Genomic DNA, 18764 nt, shown 5'->3' with positions numbered 1-18764 from the left:
AAATCTATCTAGAGATTAGGTTACATAAGAAAACATGCCCACTTTCAGAAAAAAGTCGCAATTTTTTGTGCAGTTTTAGCGATTGCACAAATATTTGCGACTTTTTCACTACATTATTTTGACTCGAGCTAATGATAAATATCGCCCTATGTGTGTGTGTGTGTGTGTGTGTGTGTATATGTGAGTACACCACACCCTGGCATCATACACTGTGTGGGTGTATATAGATGTGTATATATTATATAATATATTCTACTGTGGTGATGTGTACAGTATAAGGGCTGGGAGGTGTGTATATCACACCCAGATACCTCAGCTGGGTGAGAACTGAAATCCAGAAAGCTGCAGTGGTTTCAGCAAAGTGTAGTTTGCTGAGACAGTTTTGTCTAGATGTTGTTCTGGCCTGGATTTCATGTAGACTGGAGAATAGGTTTGGTAGTGGGATCTGCCAGTCCACACCCTTCCACTACATGTATTGCCTTTTGCCGGAGGTGATAGCAGGTGAAGCCTGCTGCCTTAATCAAGGAGGGATAAAACAACCCTCTGTGTATGACTTAGGGGGGAAAGGCTGAGGAAGCCTGAGAGACTCTATGTGGTCTCAGCCAGGAGGGCTGAGGGGCCACAAGGTTTTGTAAAGCTTGAAGTTTGGGGGTCCTAATGACGCCTATGGAAAGAGGGTCGGAAGGTCAGTCGGGAGGACTTCTGGACCATCTCCCCCCAAGGGCGCTGGTGTGGTCACAGCCTGGAGGCTGCTGGGCCGTATATGGCTGAGGAAGCCGGTTCTAATCCCGCGTGTGAACTGCGCTCTATAGGTGAGGTAGAGACAACATGTGTATTAGGTAGAGCCCAGACGGGCAGGTGTTTATTTTCGTTTGTGTGTGATGGTGCTAAAGTGCCAAAATAAAGCACCTTTCTCGTGCATGGCATTGGGGGACACAGCACCATGGGTATATGTCCAACTACCACTAGGAGGCACTAGACACAAAAAGTGTTGGCTCCTCCCAGGTGGGCTATACCCTCTCCACAGGCACGAGGCTATTCAGTTTTAGTCTAGTGTCCGTAGGAGGCAGACCTGTCCTGCTTTTTTGCAGGTTCTGCTGTTTATTTTTATTCTTTTTTTCTCTCTTCCGCAGGTCGGTTTTTTTCCACCGTTATACCTGCTGCAGGCTGGGGCTCCATCGTGTTCCACTTTAGTTGCCCCCCCTGCGGGCGCGTACTTCGGTACCCTCGCCGGTCACCCAGTCCCCACGGACTGCATCCGCAGTGGCTTGCCGGCATTCCCACGGTTCCCGTGTTGAGTCTGCCGAAGGGGTGACCGTGCTGCGCCCGAAGACATCGGATGGTGAGTATATCGGATGGTGAGTATACTCCCCTGTCCCTGTGTCCCTGCCCCAGGGTTAGGTTCCCTTCTGTGGCCAGGGGGATGGGATCCACCTTAGCTGGGGGTCCTGGGGAGCCTCTTCGTTCCTCCTAGCCAACCCCCTCCCCCTCCTGGGGGGGTTATATTCATTTTTTTCCTCCCTTCTTTTCCCCCTCGGTTGGTCTTTTCTCTCCTCCCTGGCCACAGTCTCTCCCTGGCTTCCCCGCTACTTTAGTCCCCGGCTTCTGCCGGGACTAGGCCTCATCTTCTATGGCCTGTCCCCGGCTCCCAGGTGCTCTGTTTGCCCTGATCTGCCTATCCCCAGGTGTCGCTTCTCCCCCCCTACCCTACTCACCTATTTTTATGGTTCGGTGGGCCCTCTGTCGGCCGCGGTTCGCCCCGCCCCCCTTGCTCCATTCCCGGCCGCCTCATAAATCGAGGCCCCGGCTTTTGGGCCTGCTAGGCCGCAATCTTCCCGGCCCCTCCCCCTTGCTTCCCGGGCTTTTCTGAGCCCCGCCCGGCCCTCGGGAGGAGCTATCTCCTCACCCTTTCCTGGGCTAACATGTTTTTTTCTGTTGGAGGGGGTGGTTAACCCCTCGATTGCTTCATGTCCCCTGCAGCCCTACTGACCACCTCTTTTTTGGGGAACAGCTGCTGCTGCACCTCTTTGGGGGAACACTGCGTCCGGGTCAGGATAGACAGCCTCTGCTGGCTGCTTTTTGAGCATCTCTTCTCCCAACAGCTCCTCGGTCGCCACGTGTTTTCACGTGCGTCCGCTGTCTACAATGGCTGCCATGTGGTCATCCTGTCCCTGCTGGTGTGCAGTACCTCTTCCCAGATCCCATTGTTTTCCCTGAACAATCTTTTTGTGTAGGTTCCCCATGAATGGGTCCCTCCGTGTCAATGCCATGGGAACCTTGGCCGACTCTCCCTGGCAGTGTCGCTGGAACGCTACCAACCCAAATTGCGGCCACCTCTGCCCTCCCAGGGTCCTCCCTGCAGATGGGGCATGCTCAGTTAGGGGTACCTGCACCCGGGTTCGGCGAGGGGTAGCTCACAGTACACCCTCGGGTGGTCTCAACGGGGTCCCACCCCTCCTCGGCATCCTCGGATCCCCCCCAGGACAGGCCTGAGGCTGGTGACGAATCCTTCCTGTCACCCCATCCGTTGCCTCTGGGGACACCTCTGCACCGATTCCCTCGGAACAGAGCATCAGGCGGTCTTCCTCCATATAGAAGCCCTCTGGGAGGTCAAGACTACGTGCACGGAGGAACCTCTCCTACCTAAACAGGGTTGGTATCCCCTCTAGTGGATTTTCGGATGGTGCTCCCCTGACCGCACAGGTAAGGCAGCCGTCCCCGTGTTTAGCATACTGAGTCACCTACCCGGTGTCTGATACGTACGCCTTCTCCTTAACAGGGGGGTTCCTGCACCACTGCCATAGGCTGTCCCTGACAAGCCTTCCTGGTTCCCCTATACCAGGGGTTATCCTCTACACATTTGAGAGTGTTTCCGTGGGGTTCCCATCCTGGTGTTGGTGTTCGCCACTCTACCTCATTACAGGGAGTTCCTGTTCTGGGCAAGCGGTTAGCTCGGCTATCGCCTCCTGTAGGTTGGTGAGTTCAGAGCAATTGTACAGCCGCCTTGCCCCTTTTCTTAGGTAGTGTACCTACAGGAGCCATTACTCCTGGCTGGCTCTATGGTGTTCCATACAGCACTATTTCTCCCTTCCGGGTGAGATATACAGGCCGCTTCAATTGCCGTTGCAATTGCACCTGTCTGTTCCCAGCCACTTTGCTCCTGTCATAGGTGGAGTACCTACACCATCTCCTGATGCTGTAGCCGATTCCCCTGGCTTGGCGCTATGGTGTTCCATGCGACACTATTTCTCCCTTCCTGGCGAGATATACAGGCTGCCTTTAATTGCCGCTGCAATTGCGCCTGTCTGTTCCCAGCCAATTTGCTTCCTTCACAGGTAGAGTACCTACGCCATCACCGGTGCTGTAGCCGATACCTCTGGCGGGCTCTGTTGTGTTCCATGCGGCAACATTTCTCCCTACGGGCGGAATATAGAGGCCACTTTCAATTGCCGTAGAATTGCCCCTGTCCGGTTCAGTTACCTGTCTGTTCCCTGCCGCCTTGATCCCTTAACAGGTGGAGTACCTGAGCCATCTCCGGATGCGGTAGCCGTTCCTCCTGTCCGGCTTTATGGTGTTCCATGTGGCATTTTCTCTCCTTACAGGACGAGATATTGAGGCCTCCTCCTATTGCCGTGGCCATTGCACCTACCTCATCATAGTGTGCACCAAACGGCCATCTTACTCCCTTCATGGGTAGAGTCCCTGAACCGTCTCCGATGCTGCAGCCGTTCAACCTGTCTGGCTTCTAGGGTGTGCTATGCGGCCCTGTTTCTGTTGCCATTGCACCTACCTGATTGTGGTGTGCACCTGTCTTGTTCTTTGTGGTACCGTGCGGCCCTACTGGGTTCCATTGTTAACGCGGTTGCTGTTGCACCTCTCTGGGTCTAGGGTGCACCATGCGGCCACATTGCTTCGATCTTAAATGTAGTTCCTCTAACACAGCCATATTTCTACTTTACAGGTTGTGTACCTGTACCCTCCGTATGCTGTCTCATTCCCAGATGCTGTGGCTATGTTTCCACTCTCCTTAGTTGGCAACATGCAGCCACTTTGCCCATATTTTAGGCGTGTGTTTGTAGTACCCCAAGCGCTGGGCCCTGTGGTGCGGTCTGTAGCTCAGACAGTTTCTGTATCACTGGGTGTTTTCTGCCCACGGGTTCTAATCTGTGCTGCGGATGTTGGTTCCATCCATTTGGTTCTTCCATACATCTGCCACTCCTTTACTGTCGCGCTCATTGGTCTCCTTCTACCTCTCAAGGCACTGTCTGCACCAGGCCCCCTTCGTTCAGCGTGTGCATGGTTTCCATGTCTGGCAGGTGTGGGCCAGCCCAACCCCCACCTTGTCGGTCTACTGCTACTTCTGGTAGCTCCAGTATATGACTGATCTGTCTGATCCGGCGGGTGGTCCTCATTCAACCACGCTCCCTACTCCGTGGCCAGGTGGTTGTTGGCCTTCGTGCTGTAGTTGCTCTTGCCTTCTCTTTACGGTACTACGGTATGCTGTGCTCCGCGTTACCCCATGTTATAGGGGAGTACTCGCGTTGTTTCCTAATTGCTGAGCGGCCCATTCCTGGTGAAGTACAAGGATCTCCACTGGATCTTCTACCTTGTTTGGACACGTAGCTGGTGGCATCGGCCGCGGCTGCGGTTTTCTGTCATCGCTGGATGTCCGCCACACGGAATCCTTCTGGGTCCACGGCTTTTATCATTGCTGGACGTCCTCCCTGATGGGTCAAGGACAGGACCTCTGAGCGCCACACACACCTGTCTGAATTTTCAGCTGATTGCTCTGGTATCGGACAGGGCCCCGTAGTTCCTTTTGGGTCCAGGTGTTTTCGGTATTCCCTTGTATTTTCTGCTTAGTTGTGCTACATGGCGGAGGGGCAGTCCTCTTGGACCTTGCCGTCGTCTGCACCTGTCTGGTGCTTTCTCCCCCCTGGAAGTTTTCTGTATGCCGGTCGCAGCTGGTTTCTACATTTCTATGTAGGCTACCCCGGTTTTTTCATGGCGACTTCTGCATTCCTTATGCATATGGATGTCTGTCGTTTTGTGGTACATCCCGAGCTGCTGTACTTGCCCTCTCTGGGACAATGTTTAAGGTTTGCTGGTCAATATTCTTGGTAAGGCTAGTTGTCCATGGCCAATGCCCCTTCCCCTATGGTGGTTTCTTTTCGCCTTTCCTGGATATTCTGGCTTGCGTTGTCTTCTGGTGGTTCAGCTTCTGGTTCCTTGTGAGCCCATACTGGGTACTCCTTTCTGGAGTCCCTGTCCCTGTTCATTTGAGGTCCTCTTGGGATTTGTGTCTCTTTTTCCAGCCTCCCACGTCAAGTACCTGGTATTGAGTGGTTTAGTGCTGCGGTTTGCAGTTCCACCGTATGGTCTCCTTCGGGAGGGACCTCCTCCTGTTGTAGGACCTTTCCTCTTTAGGTTTTTTGGAGTGCTCTCCTTCTACTCCCATGTCTCTCAGTCCAGTGTGTCCTGCCGAGGTTGCCTGGCCTGTATCTGGCTTCTTTTTTCCATGATACTTCACATGCCCAGTGTTTCCTCTGGTCTTACGCTTCACGGTGATATCTTGTTTTCGGAGGCTTGCGCCTCGTCTCCTGTTTTTGGGGACGCAGGAGCTATCGTTCTTTTCCTGGTTTTTTACCTACAACCCCCTCCTTCTCCAGGGTTGGCGGTTTCCTCTAGCAGCCTTGGGTTTTCACCTTTACATGGGGCGCTTAGCTTCTTTCCTGGCCTTGCGGTGAGGGGAGTCCCCTCCCTTCACATGTGAGCCTTGCTATGGCTCCCCCACTCGTTTGGTTTTCAGTGCTTCCCTGTTTCTTTTCTCCCCTGGCCTTTCAGGGGATGGCCACAGGTTTTTTGGGTCTGGAACAATGTAGAGCGTTGGGTAGTTTCACCACGCGGTGCTGTCCTAATTTTTTCTCCAGCCCTTGGCTGCGCTCTGTTTCCTTTTGCCACCTTCTTGCATTTGGGATTTTCTTCCAGTCATTTGTCCTGGGGTGCTGGCAGTCTTCCCTGCTTCTTCTGAGGTTTCTTCCTTGTTATGGAACCTCTTGCCCATCTCGTGTTTTTTCCCGTTGGGTCACATGGTTCTCCTGCACCTGTATGCCCAACCGGTGGCGCGTCTCTTCTTTTCCCTCCCTCAGGGACTGCTTTGGGACGTCCCATGGTGCTGTGTCCCCCAATGCCATGCACGAGAAAATTGGATTTTTTGTACTCACCGTAAAATCCTTTTCTCGTAGTAGGCATTGGGGGACACAGATCCCTCCCTATGTTTTTTCTTCCGCTTCTCCGGGCTGGTCTCTTGATCTTTCCCGGTACGGGAGTTGTTGGTTCCTTGCTTTTCTTCTCTCTCCTACTGCTTTTGGTACAAACTGAATAGCCTCGTGCCTGTGGAGAGGGTATAGCCCACCTGGGAGGAGCCAACACTTTTTGTGTCTAGTGCCTCCTAGTGGTAGTTGGACATATACCCATGGTGCTGTGTCCCCCAATGCCTACTACGAGAAAAGGATTTTACGGTGAGTACAAAAAATCCAATTTTTGGACTTGAACCCTGTTGTCAGAGGAGAAGTCTGTGATTGCGACCCCCGGAGAGAGAGCGATCCCTTACAATACATACACACACACAAACACCTGAGTTATATATATATGTGTGCGCTCAGCTTACCACAGCCATTGGCAGCACAGCCTGGCATCATACACTGTGTGTATGTGTGCATGTTACATATCTCCCAACTTTAGAAAATTGTAAAGAGGGACAACATGTGCAGCGTGCATGCCACAGCAATTTTTTTTTATACTAGGCCATGCCTCTAACTCTGCCCAAAGCAGAACTATACACACTCAGTCCTCTTAATGCCCCCACATAGTAATTATCCCCCCCTTTGTGCCAGCACATAGTAGTAATGCCCATATGTGCCCCCTCACAGTAGTTATGGCCAGATATGTGCCCCCTCACAGTAGTTATGGCCAGATATGTGCCCCCTCACAGTAGTTATGGCCAGATATGTGCCCCCTCACAGTAGTTATGGCCACATGTGCCTACATCACAGAACGTAAAAAACAAGCAAACAGTAAATACTCACCTGGTTCCTCTGATCACAGCTCAGAAGCTGGCGCTCCCCAGCAGCAGCACGATGCGGTCACACATTGCACTGCTGTGTAGGAGAAGCAGAGGCTGATTCCTCCATTCTTCCTGCACAGCCAGCAGCGTTATGTGTGACAGTACATCGTGCTGCTGCTGGGGAGTGTCGGCATCTGAGCTGTGATCATTAGAGGAACCAGGTGAGTATTTACTGCTTCACCATTACAGTCAGCCGAGAGCGAGACATACCTTTGCCGTTCCGGGACCGTGGGACAGCCAGTATGATCCAGGACTGTCCCGCCGGATATACATTATAACTCTGGTTGGGTGTTCTCAGCTTACCATAGCCATTAGCTGCATAGCCTGGCATCATACATTGTGTGTTTTATATGTAGTGTGCATATACACTCCATAACCTTGAAATCTGAGGGAAAAGTCACTGCAGGTCAATTTCCACACAGAAGAAAAAAGCAAAGTGTACATGGTACTTTATGTGACATACACTTTGCTGGTACTCTATAATGCTCCTAGTTTTTCACACGAGAATCTGCACAGAAAAAACGTGCACAGTCTGCATTGTGTGCAGGTTGACTTAGCATAGCTGAAATGGAGACTAGAAGGGTCTGGCTACCATACATTATGCCATCCCATACCGTAATCCCAGGAGTTGGACCGGTTTGACTTTCCCTTGAGAAGGCCTCTTCATGGTGTTAACCAGAGATTGGTCTGCAGACCACGTGGACATCATGTAGCTGGATGTCTGTGTCCTAGCCAATTGTCAAGCGCCTTGTGGTTTGTGTAGACCAGGGGTACTCAACTGGCGGACTGCGGTCCAAATCCGGCCCACGGTTGTAAGCTGTTCAGACCCCTGCAGTGGAGTGCTAAGTGGAGGGCAGTCCGCCCCAGGTTCCGCTTTCAGGGGGTGCCAGAGTCCAGAAGTACTGAGCGCTTCCATCAATACAGATGGAAGCGCTCATTGCTGGAGAACAGGGAGTTTCGGACTCACCGCTCAGCTCCCCGCGCTCCTCCCCTTTTTCAGGTCGTCTGCGCTCTGAATGATGAAGCAGGAAGACTTCTCCCTGCTTCACCATTCGGCCTGCAGGCAAAGATCGCGCTGCCAGCCTGTGTGGACGGAGCCCGCAGCCCGGAAATCTGCATAAGCTCAGCCCACACAGTGCTGCAGAGAGATCTGTGCCTGCAGGGAAGAGAGGACTGTGAGCTTCAGGAACGGACAAGGTGAGTAGTTACTGTGTTTGTTTTTTGCTTGTTTTTTAACTCTGAGGGCACAATGGGCATTTCTACTCTGGGAGGGGGCACAATGGGCATTTTCTACTCTGGGAGGGGGCACAATGGGCATTTTCTACTCTGGGAGGGGGCACAATGGGCATTTTCTACTCTGGGAGGGGGCACAATGGGCATTTTCTACTCTGGGAGGGGGCACCATGGGCATTTTCTACTCTGGCAGGGGGCACATGTCACAGAGGGCATAATTACTATTAAGGGGGCACATGTCACAGAGGGCATAATTACTATTAAGGGGGCACAATGGGGATTACAGTGCAGGGGGCACAAAATGGCATTACTACTGTGAAAGGGGCACAGAGAGGGCATTACTACTGTGAGGGGGCACTTAGGGTATTCATACTCTGTGTGGAGGAACTAAAGGAGGCAATGCAATGTGTCAGGGGCACTAAGGATCATCATAATGTGTGGGGGCACCAAGGGATCACCCTGCTGTGAGGGTGCACTTAGGGTATCACACTCTGAGGAGCACTAAGGGGATATCATACCGCCTGAGGGGCATTAAAGGGGCATCTTTATTGTTAGGACTTTCTTACTTTTTGGTTGGCAGAAAGGAGATTAGGAGGGCTTGGAGGTGTGGATTATAGTAAAAAAAATTAAATAAAATAAAAATATTGCAGCGCTACACACAAATGGTGTTGTCCCACCTTATATATTTTTTCTTTTGCAGCTTGGACCTTCAGCAGGCTCAGGTATGTGGACCTTTACAAAAAGTACTTGAGTACCCTTGGTGTAGACATTGTTTGCCTCCTTAGGCCTCTTGCATACGACCATATGTATTTTGCGGTCCACAAAAAAACGGATCTGCAAAAAATACGGATGACATCCGTGTGCATTCCGTATTTTGCGGAACACGACAGCTGGCCCCTAATAGAACAGTACTATCCTTGTCCGTAATGCGGTCAACAATGGGACATATTCTATTTTTTTGCGGAACAGAAATACGGAAATGGAATGCACACGGAGTACCTTTTGTTTTTTTGCGGATCCATTGAAATGAATGGTTCCGTATACGGTCCTCAAAAAAACCGGAACGGAAACAGAATGAAAATGCGTTTGTGTGCATAAGGCCTTAGGCTTCGGATGTCACGTCCAGTTTCACTTGCCGTACATAATGGATCACTACGCGCTATTCGTCCATGCAGAGCTTCTCCTTTGTGCACCTCTTGCTGTCATTCCAGGTCATTGTTCTTCTCCCAACCACTGGGACACACAATGTTACACAGTGCTGACTAATGGCATACCTCCAATGGAGGCAGACCATGCAGCTGCTATAGGGCCTGCGAGGGAAGGTGCCCCGTCTCCTTACTACAATTAATACAGTAGCTCCCGTCCAGAGTCCCTGCCACCTTCCAGCTCCTCTCACTACTTCTCTGATGCAGGCTGTGCTCAGGCAGGTTTTTCCCCTCCCCCTTCCTAGGGTGGCCAGACGTCTGGTTTTAGGCTGGACAGTCCGGTTTTCTGGCTTCCTGTCCTCTGTCTGGTGTAGGTCCTGGATGGACACAAGGATGTCTTCTTTTCTCTGTAGCTCACGCTCGGACAGCAGCATTGTGCTATCTGAGCGTGAGCTGCAGCTACAAACTGACTGAGGCTTCTCTCACCCCCCAGACAGCCCGCAGACATGGCTCTCTGTGGCTGACGGAGGGTGAGAGAAGTACCCCTGGCTGCCCTCGGCTGAACTTCCAGTATTCCAGTTTTTTGTTTTTCCTTTTGCTGGCAACAGGGGTGTGCCTTAGCGGATCCAGGGCGTGGTTTAGCGGTCCGTGGACGCGGCCTGTGATATCCGGCTTTATTGGGTGAAGCCAGTGGCCACCCTACCGCTTCACCCCATCAAGGGCCTGAATTTACCATGTCAATGGGGTACATTTACTAAGGGACTTGCAACTATGTTAGGGGTGGGACTCCATCCCCAGCAAATGTATAAACATTTACGCTTGTAGTATGCCAGTTGTAAATGTTAGGGGCTGGCATAGTTTTTACACAAGGTGCAAGGACTGCCACAGAGGCGCCTCGTCATAAATTGGACAAATCTTACAGCAATGCAGAGGGGAAAACTAAGACCGGCGTAAGCCAGTGTTAGTAAATGTGCCCCAATGTCTCCAGCCTCAGACTGAATCCTGTAACAAGTTAATGGAGCTCCGAATATCAGCAGCAACAGCAAGATTTACTGCTACCTCAAAGGGTTATTCCGGTTGTCAGAAATGATCCCCTATTCACAGGATAGGGGATAACTATTAGATCGGTGGGGGTCCTACTGCTGGGACCCCCACACAAGAACAGTTACCCCTAGCAGCCCCCTGAAATGAATGGAGCGGTCGGCATGTGTGCGGCCGCTCCATTAATTTCTATGGGAATTCCGGAGATGGCGGAGTTCTGTACTCCCCTTCCCCCACTCTGCTCCTTTTCCTGTCCTGGCACATAGTAGCCTCCTCCTCCGGCTGCAATGTGATCTAGTTCAGCAGTCAGAGGAAGGGGGGAGGAGGGGATTAGGTAAGTAGTACATTTATATATGCTTGTGTAATGTACTGTACTGTACTGTACTCTGTACATACAGTACAGACCAAAAGTTTGGACACACCTTCTCATTCAAAGAGTTTTCTTTATTTTCATGACTATGAAGGCATCAAAACTATGAATTAACACATGTGGAATTATATACATAACAAAAAAGTGTGAAACAGCGGAAAATATGTCATATTCTAGGTTCTTCAAAGTAGCCACTTTTTGCTTTGATTACTGCTTTGGCATTCTCTTGATGAGCTTCAAGAGGTAGTCACCTGAAATTGTCTTCCAACAGTCTTGAAGGAGTTCCCAGTAATGCTTAGCACTTGTTGGCCCTTTTGCCTTCACTCTGCTCACCCCCAAACCATCTTGATTGGGTTCAGGTCCGTTGACTGTGGAGGCCAGGTCATCTGGCACAGCACCCCATCACTCTCCTTCATGGTTAAATAGCCCTTACTTTCAAAGTTTTCCCAATTTTTTCGGAGTGACTGACCTTAAAGTATTTCTTAAAGTAATGATGGCCACTCCTTTTTCTTTACTTAGCTACTTTTTTCTTGCCATAATGCAAATTCTAGCAGTCTATTCAATAGGACTATCAGCTGTGTATCCACCTGACTTCTCCTCAACGCAACTGATGGTCCCAACCCCATTTATAAGGCAATAAATCCCACTTAGTAAACCTGACAGGGCACACCTGTGAAGTGAAAACCATTTCAGGTGACTACCTCTTGAAGCTCATGAAGAGAATGCCAAGAGTGTGCAAAGCAGTAATCAAAGCAAAAAGTGGCTACTTTGAAGAACCTAGAATATGACATATTTTCAGTTGTTTCACACTTTTTTGTTATGTATATAATTCCACATGTGTTAATTCATAGTTTTGATGCTTCAGTGTGAATCTACAATTTTCATAGTCATGAAAATAAAGAAAACTCTTTGAATGAGAAGGTGTGTCCAAACTTTTGGTCTGTACTGTATGTATGTGTGATATATGGTGATATATGTATGAGTATATGTCTACAGTATATGCAGTGTCCTGAAATGCACTGCTTCATGGAAACTGTACATGGAAATTTGTTCTCATAAAGTTGCATAGGGAGGGGGAGGTTCTAACAGGCCTCTCAGGGCTAACTCCGCCCTACACACAGTGTGTGCACAGTGCAGGAAGAAGGTGGTCAGTGTGTCATGTCTGAGGACAAGCTGAACCTCAGCAGCCATTGTGGAGAGTTACCCAAACTCCATAGTTAGTTCCATGTTCCAGCCCATAGAAGGGAAAAGATTACAGTGTCTTCAGGCTACCCAGAGAGGGGATGAGGATATTGATGAAGGAAGGTAACTGTCATTTATCAGTCTCCAGTCTCTTTTGCTTCAGGTAGAGAGATTCAAAGCTACAAACTACTCACCATAATTAAAGACAAAAAGGACATTTGTCTCTGAGTATAGTATTCCTAGAAGAGGATACAGAGGTACAGCATTATACAGTACAACAGAGAGTTCATCCCTCCTACCTGGAGAAATGAGAGAGAGAGACTGATTGTCATAGAGGACAATTCCTTATGCAAATTCTGGGAACTAAAGCACCTAACACCAATTACCATCAAGGGTACCTCAACTGCCATATGGCTGGTGTTCCCTGCAACCGAGAGTGCCCCGGAGGATTTCGTGCTATCTTTCCATCCACTGTACGCAAGCCCAGGGAGGCATCTGCTAACTGTGAGGACATGAACTATTGCACCATCGGCCCACCGTGAGCCTCACGCGTTTTCCCCTGTGGTTTGGTATGCTACAAAAAGAATTGGCGTCATGAACAGGATTCGTGCAATAAAACTGTGCGCCATTGCCTTATGAGAATAAGCCCCACTTGTTTGTCGGAGAGACTGTCAATGTGCTTTAATACAGTGCAAACTTAAAACGTTTTTATTGGGCTGCAGAACTGTTTAAATTGCTTAAAAATTGCATGGACGTATGATGCAAGCCATCTACAATCAAATCGCAGTGTTCAAAGTGGAAAAATCGCATGTTTATGTGTCACTGTCAGTGAATGGACTTTTGCTTTGAACCTAAAATGGCTGCCGGAGGCCTTCTTGATTAATTTACTGCGCCATCTTTGTGTAAATGCCCTGCTAGCGGTGGAAAAACTGAGTTACACCCCCTATAGAGCTGGAAAAGAGAAGCCAATCCTCTTATGTAAAATAACTTATTACAATTGTGCGAATAATAGTAATACTGAAATGCTTGAAGCTTTACACAAGGCCAGAGCTTTGCCGTGCTTGTATCAAAGGTAACCAACCAGTGATACTGAAACCCAATACTGAAACACTCCTATGGTGCCGAGCCGCTCTTGGAATCCAAGGTCAAGACTTGGTAGAACCTATCAACCTACAGGACCATCCTCTAGTCCAAGCTGCAAGAAGCCTAGTGACTCTTTCTAAAGGTAAAGTGCCAATTTGTCTTCTGAACTTTAGTAGCAGTATAACTTTGACCAAGCACTGCCCTGTTGCTCAGTTGTTACACGTTACTTTCCAAGATGTTATCAGTGTACCTGCAGCTACGACTGAACAGTCTACTGAAAAGCTGAATACTCCAAATACATCATTGTGGACAGAACTCCATATGGAAGATACTTCTACACCTGAGGAACAAATTGAAGGAGTCTTAAAAGTCGTAAAGGAACATCATCAAGCCTTCAGTAAACATCCTTTAGATTATGGAGAGGTCAGTGTAATCAAGCATACCATCCCTAGAAAGAAAGATCGTAACATTCGGTTTTGTGTGGAATACAGGAAGATTAACCAAATTACCCACAAGGATGCCTATCCTTTACCAAGAATTGAGGAGTCCTTGACAGCATTAGGATCCTCAGCTTACTTTTCTACTCTGGAATTAACCAGTGGGTACTGGCAGGTACCCATGGCTCATGAAGATTGTTAAAAAAATAGCATTTACTACCCCTATGGGACTATTTAAATTTAACTACATGCCCTTTGGACTTTGCAATACCCCTAGAACTTTTCGAAGACTAATGGAAAGCTGTTCAGGCCACAAGAACTTTGAAACTGTCTCGTTATACCTAGATGATGTCATAATCTACTCTAAATCCTATGAAGACCACTTAAAACATCTTGCAGAAGTTTTTCAAATCCTCATCAAACACGGACTTGAGATCAAACCCTCTATGTGCTACCTACTGAAACCAGAAGTCAAGGACCTGGGACATATCAGTTCTGAGGGTGTCAAGCCAGATCCAAAAAAGACAGCCGCAGTCCGGAATTGGCCTACTCATACCACAGTAAAAGAGGTGAGTTTTCTTAGTTTTGCAGGATACTACAGACTCTTTATCCCTCACTTTGCCCAGATTGCTGAGCCGATACAAGAACTCCTGAGAGGACATCCCAATAAGTACCAGAAAGCCCAGATACCAATTGAATGGAATGAAGACAGAGATATCGCTTTCCAACTCCTGAAGAAAAAGTTGACCGAACCACCTGTCTTGGGCTATCCAGATTACCAACAGCCATTCCATCTCTACACTGATGCCAGTAAGAAAGGCCTGGGAGCTGTCCTGTCTCAACTGCAAGAAGTTAAGGAGAGAGTGATTGCTTATGCTAGCAGATCTCTTAGAGGTGCCGAGAGAAATGACCAGAACTACAGTTCCTTCAAGCTTCAATTCCTCGCACTTGTGTGGGCTGTCACTGAAAATTTTAAGATAACCTCGCAGCAACACCATTTGTGGCCTATACTGATAACAACCCACTGACGCACCTCAACACAGCCAATTTAGGAGCCTTAGAACAAAGATGGGCCTCACATCTTGCCAACTATAACTTCGTGGTCAAGTACAGAACAGAATGTTATCACCATCAAAGGCCAAGGTAAAGAAGTCCTCAATTTCCAACAGCAGAGAAATCCAGATCCCCAAGTTGAGAAAGAAAGGTGGATCAAATTGCAAGCAGAGAGCAGAGTATTAAGTGAGCTACAAGATTTTTTTCACTAGTGGAAGAACACCAGAAATAATCCACAGAAAGAATGCAGATCCAGAGTTGCTCAAGCTATGGAGACGCAGAAAGCAACTCTTCATGCAAAAGGGTCTAATGTTGAGAAGAACCCTAGATCCCATCACCAATGATCAGCTGTATCAAATTATTGTATCACACCGAGAAGCTAGAATTGTCCTCAAAATGTACCACAACAGGTCAGGACACTTTGGTGTACAAAAAACAGAAGCTACCATCCGCTGAAGATTTTATTGGGTTGGAATAAGAGAAGATATTGAAAATCTGTGTTGGGAATGTTCCACTTGTGCCATTGGAAGAAGTGAGAGACATGATCAAAGAGCACCATTACATCCCATCGTAAGCAAAACGCCTCTAGAGATAGTGGCCATTAATCACGTAAAGCTAGAACCAAGCCATAACAATAATTGATCACTACATCAAATTTGTAGTAGCTGTACCTGTTAAGTCCTTAACAGCCAAAACCACCGCAAACGTTTTCTGGAAAAATTTCCTGTTGGCCTATGGATGCCCTGAAAAAATTCTCACAGATCAAGGATCTGCCTTTGAGTCCCAACTTTTCCATGAACTATGTTCACTCCACAATTGTCAGAAGATGAGAACAACAGCATACCATCCTCAAGGTAACGGACTTTGCGAAAAACTGAACCAAACCTTGATTGAGATGTTGAGAGCTGAACCACCTGCTAAGTCACCTGATCCAGAGGAACCAACACAGTCTATTGGTAAAATATTATTGGACTTGGATTCTCTACACTAGTTCTTTACACCATGGCTTAACGTTTTTGTACCTGCAGACTAATGCAGCCCCACTTCAGCCAGAAGAACTATCTCACGAAGGATCCTCAGAAACTCAAGATGTACCGGAGGACCCTGAACCAAGGCCTGTAGATTCACAGCCACTTCAAGTATCTGAATGACCTATCAAGGGAAAACTACCTGCCCGATACCGGGATTAACTGTTTGTTACATTCCTGCAACAATTTGGAGCTGCAGAGAGTAAGAGACTTATTGCTTTGATTATTTGCCTTGCCCTAGGTTCTCTCTAAAGACTCATTTGCTAATGTTTTTGCAATGTTCAAGTCATGTGCCCGGAGATGGACTTTGACGCACTAGAGCCCTCCGTGATGTTCTCCAACTTTTATGCTTCGTGCCCAGGGAAAAGACTCATGCCCTGTGAGCCTCCTGAGAAGTTTCCCTTTTTGTTTTACATTGTGGACTATCCTGGTCTTTACTGTTTCACTGTACCAGGTCAGCCCCCCAGTTTCCCAGTTACAAGAGAAACTACGGCCCTTGTCACCTAATCTATGTTGTGATGCTCCTGATATATATGTGCCTAACCCAATTCTCTTGCAGCCAAAGAAAAAAGAAGCCACAAGAATGGGGTAATGGTATTGTGTATATGCATGCGTGCTCTATTTGTGTGGCAAGAGTGCGTCGAGGGCGACTTACGTTAAAGAAGGGGGGGGGGGATATAATCTATATCCAAATCACCCCCTTTCCCTAAAATAAAAATACATAAATAATTAAAAAAATTGACATCATGGGCATTGCCTTGCGTGAAAAAGCCCGTACTATTAAAATATAAAAATATTTAGAGTAGAACTTCAGATTCCAGCTTTAATTTTCCGCTGTGAAAAAGGATAGGTGGAATCTGGTTGCTATGGGCAACTAAGCCAGTTCTACTTTACACCAGTTTGATAAATCTCCCCATATGACTTCATTTTAAAAAATACATAAAAAAATACAAGCATATCAATTGAAAAATCCCTGTGATGTGACATCATAAGTGGAATACAATTGTGTAAGGAAACTGTCAGTGACAGCTAGGAGCACCGAAGAGAAGACAGAAATGATTTATTACCGCTCCTGCCTTATTTAGCGCTATCCTGCTGCTGCTACATTCAGCTGTATAGACTGTAGGAGATGCCTTTATACTGTAGCTGGGGAATAGATGTTTTTAGTGGGACAACTCTTTGAAGGCCTTTTCAAGTCCGGTCATTAAGGGATTAGTGACTGTTCCTATACAGACTGTGTCTCCATAGTAACAGACTACAAACTGTGCAGTCAGATCCTGTGATGAGACTACAAGACTGTTATTGTGGAGACGCATACGCTGCACTGGGGGTGTACTAACAAAATGGTAGGAAATTTTCACTTGACTGGTCACAAGAGTTATGTTGCCTGATCAGGGAACACTAAGGCCCCTTTCACATGGGCGAGTTTTCCACGCGAGTGCAATGCGTGAGTTGAATGCATTGCAGCCGCACTGAATCAGGACTCATTCATTTCTATGGGGCTGTTCACATGAGCGGTGATTTTCACACATCACTTGTGCGTTGCGTGAAAATCGCTGCAAGCTCTATTTTGTGCGTTTTTCACGCAACGCAGGTCCCATAGAAGTGAATGGGGCTGCGTGAAAATCGCAAGCATCCGCAAGCAAGTGCGGATGCGGTGCGATTTTCACGCACGGTTGCTAGGAGACGATCGGGGTGGGGACCTGATCTTTATTATTTTCCCTTTATAACATGGTTATAAGGGAAAATAATATCATTCTGAATACAGAATGCATAGTACAATAGCGCTGGAGGGGTTAAATTTTTTTATTTATTTTTTAACTCCCCTTAATCCACTTGCTCGCGCAGCCCGGCTTCTCTTCTGTGCTGTGTACAGGAAAAGGACCTGTGGTGACGTCACTCCGGTCATCACATGGTCCATCACATGATCCATCACCATGGTGATAGATCATGTGATGGACCATGTGATGACCGGAGTGACATCACCACAGGTCCTTTTCCTGTACACAGCACAGAAGAGAAGCCGGGCTGCGCGAGCAAGTGGATTAATGTGAGTTAAAAAAAAAAAAATTTAACCCCTCCAGCGCTATTGTACTATGCATTCTGTGTTCAGAATGCTATTATTTTCCCTTTGTAACCATGTTATAAGGGAAAATAATACAATCTACAGAACACCGATCCCAAGCCCGAACTTCTGTGAAGAAGTTCGGGTTTGGGTACCAAACATGCCGATTTTTCTCACGCGCATGCAAAACGCATTACAATGTTTTGCACTCGTGCGGAAAAATCTTGCATGTTCCCGCAATGCACCCGCACCTTTTCCCGCAACGCCCATGTGAAAGAGGCCTAAAAGTTCCACGGATGGGATGTAACTACTTCATAGCCTTTTTTCTTTAATTGAACGACCCCTGTTAAAAAAACTGAAAACTTTTTCAGATTTTTTTCTGGCATTGTGCAGCTGGACTTGTCGTGGTCAATGGGTCAAGGAGAAATTTGTAAAGTTGAAGGGAAATAATAAAACTTATTTGGGGATTTATTTGCTGAAGTTTCATGTCTTTGCTCTGGTAATGATGCTGATGTAGTACGGTTTTAGAAGCCTCTTCGAGACACTGGAAGCTATGGAACACCTTATGCATAGAAAGTATTGTAGAAATCCCCCCTAACCAGGGCTGTGGAGTCAGAGTCAATTCAATTCTACTGACTATAACTTCAAAATAAAACTATGAAATGCTCTTAATATTGTGTATTTGATTTATTAAATGTAGAATGTATTTAATTCATGGGAATTTAGGAAAGGTTTGAAATTTTATTCCTATAAATATGTTATGTTCTATCAAGCTAAGGCCCCTATGTATAAAAAAATCTGTGCTATCCGCTGAAGACCACAGGCGGAATCTCACCATTGGGTGTGCCTACAGTGGTTTCGGAACTTCTAGAGAGAACAGGAAGTTGAGTAGTTACTATAACTGATGTCACCATATTATCTTACTATATACTATTTTATTATTATTACTGACTGGTTTAAAAAAACTTTGCAGAGAGAGTACACAGAGGGATCAAAGTAAG

General features: G+C 47.6%; 1 protein-coding gene across 1 annotated transcript in view; it reads left to right on the top strand.

The window, feature by feature from the left end:
- Positions 1 to 18764, top strand: part of LOC122928585 (E3 SUMO-protein ligase ZBED1-like) — a 51851-nt gene that overhangs the window by 12801 nt on the left and 20286 nt on the right. The gene's annotated exons all lie outside the window — the stretch shown is intronic.

The sequence above is a fragment of the Bufo gargarizans genome, chromosome 2 (assembly GCF_014858855.1).
Source record: "Bufo gargarizans isolate SCDJY-AF-19 chromosome 2, ASM1485885v1, whole genome shotgun sequence".
Taxonomy (NCBI): Eukaryota; Metazoa; Chordata; class Amphibia; order Anura; family Bufonidae; genus Bufo; species Bufo gargarizans.
This window is presented reverse-complemented; position numbering and strand designations above follow the sequence as displayed.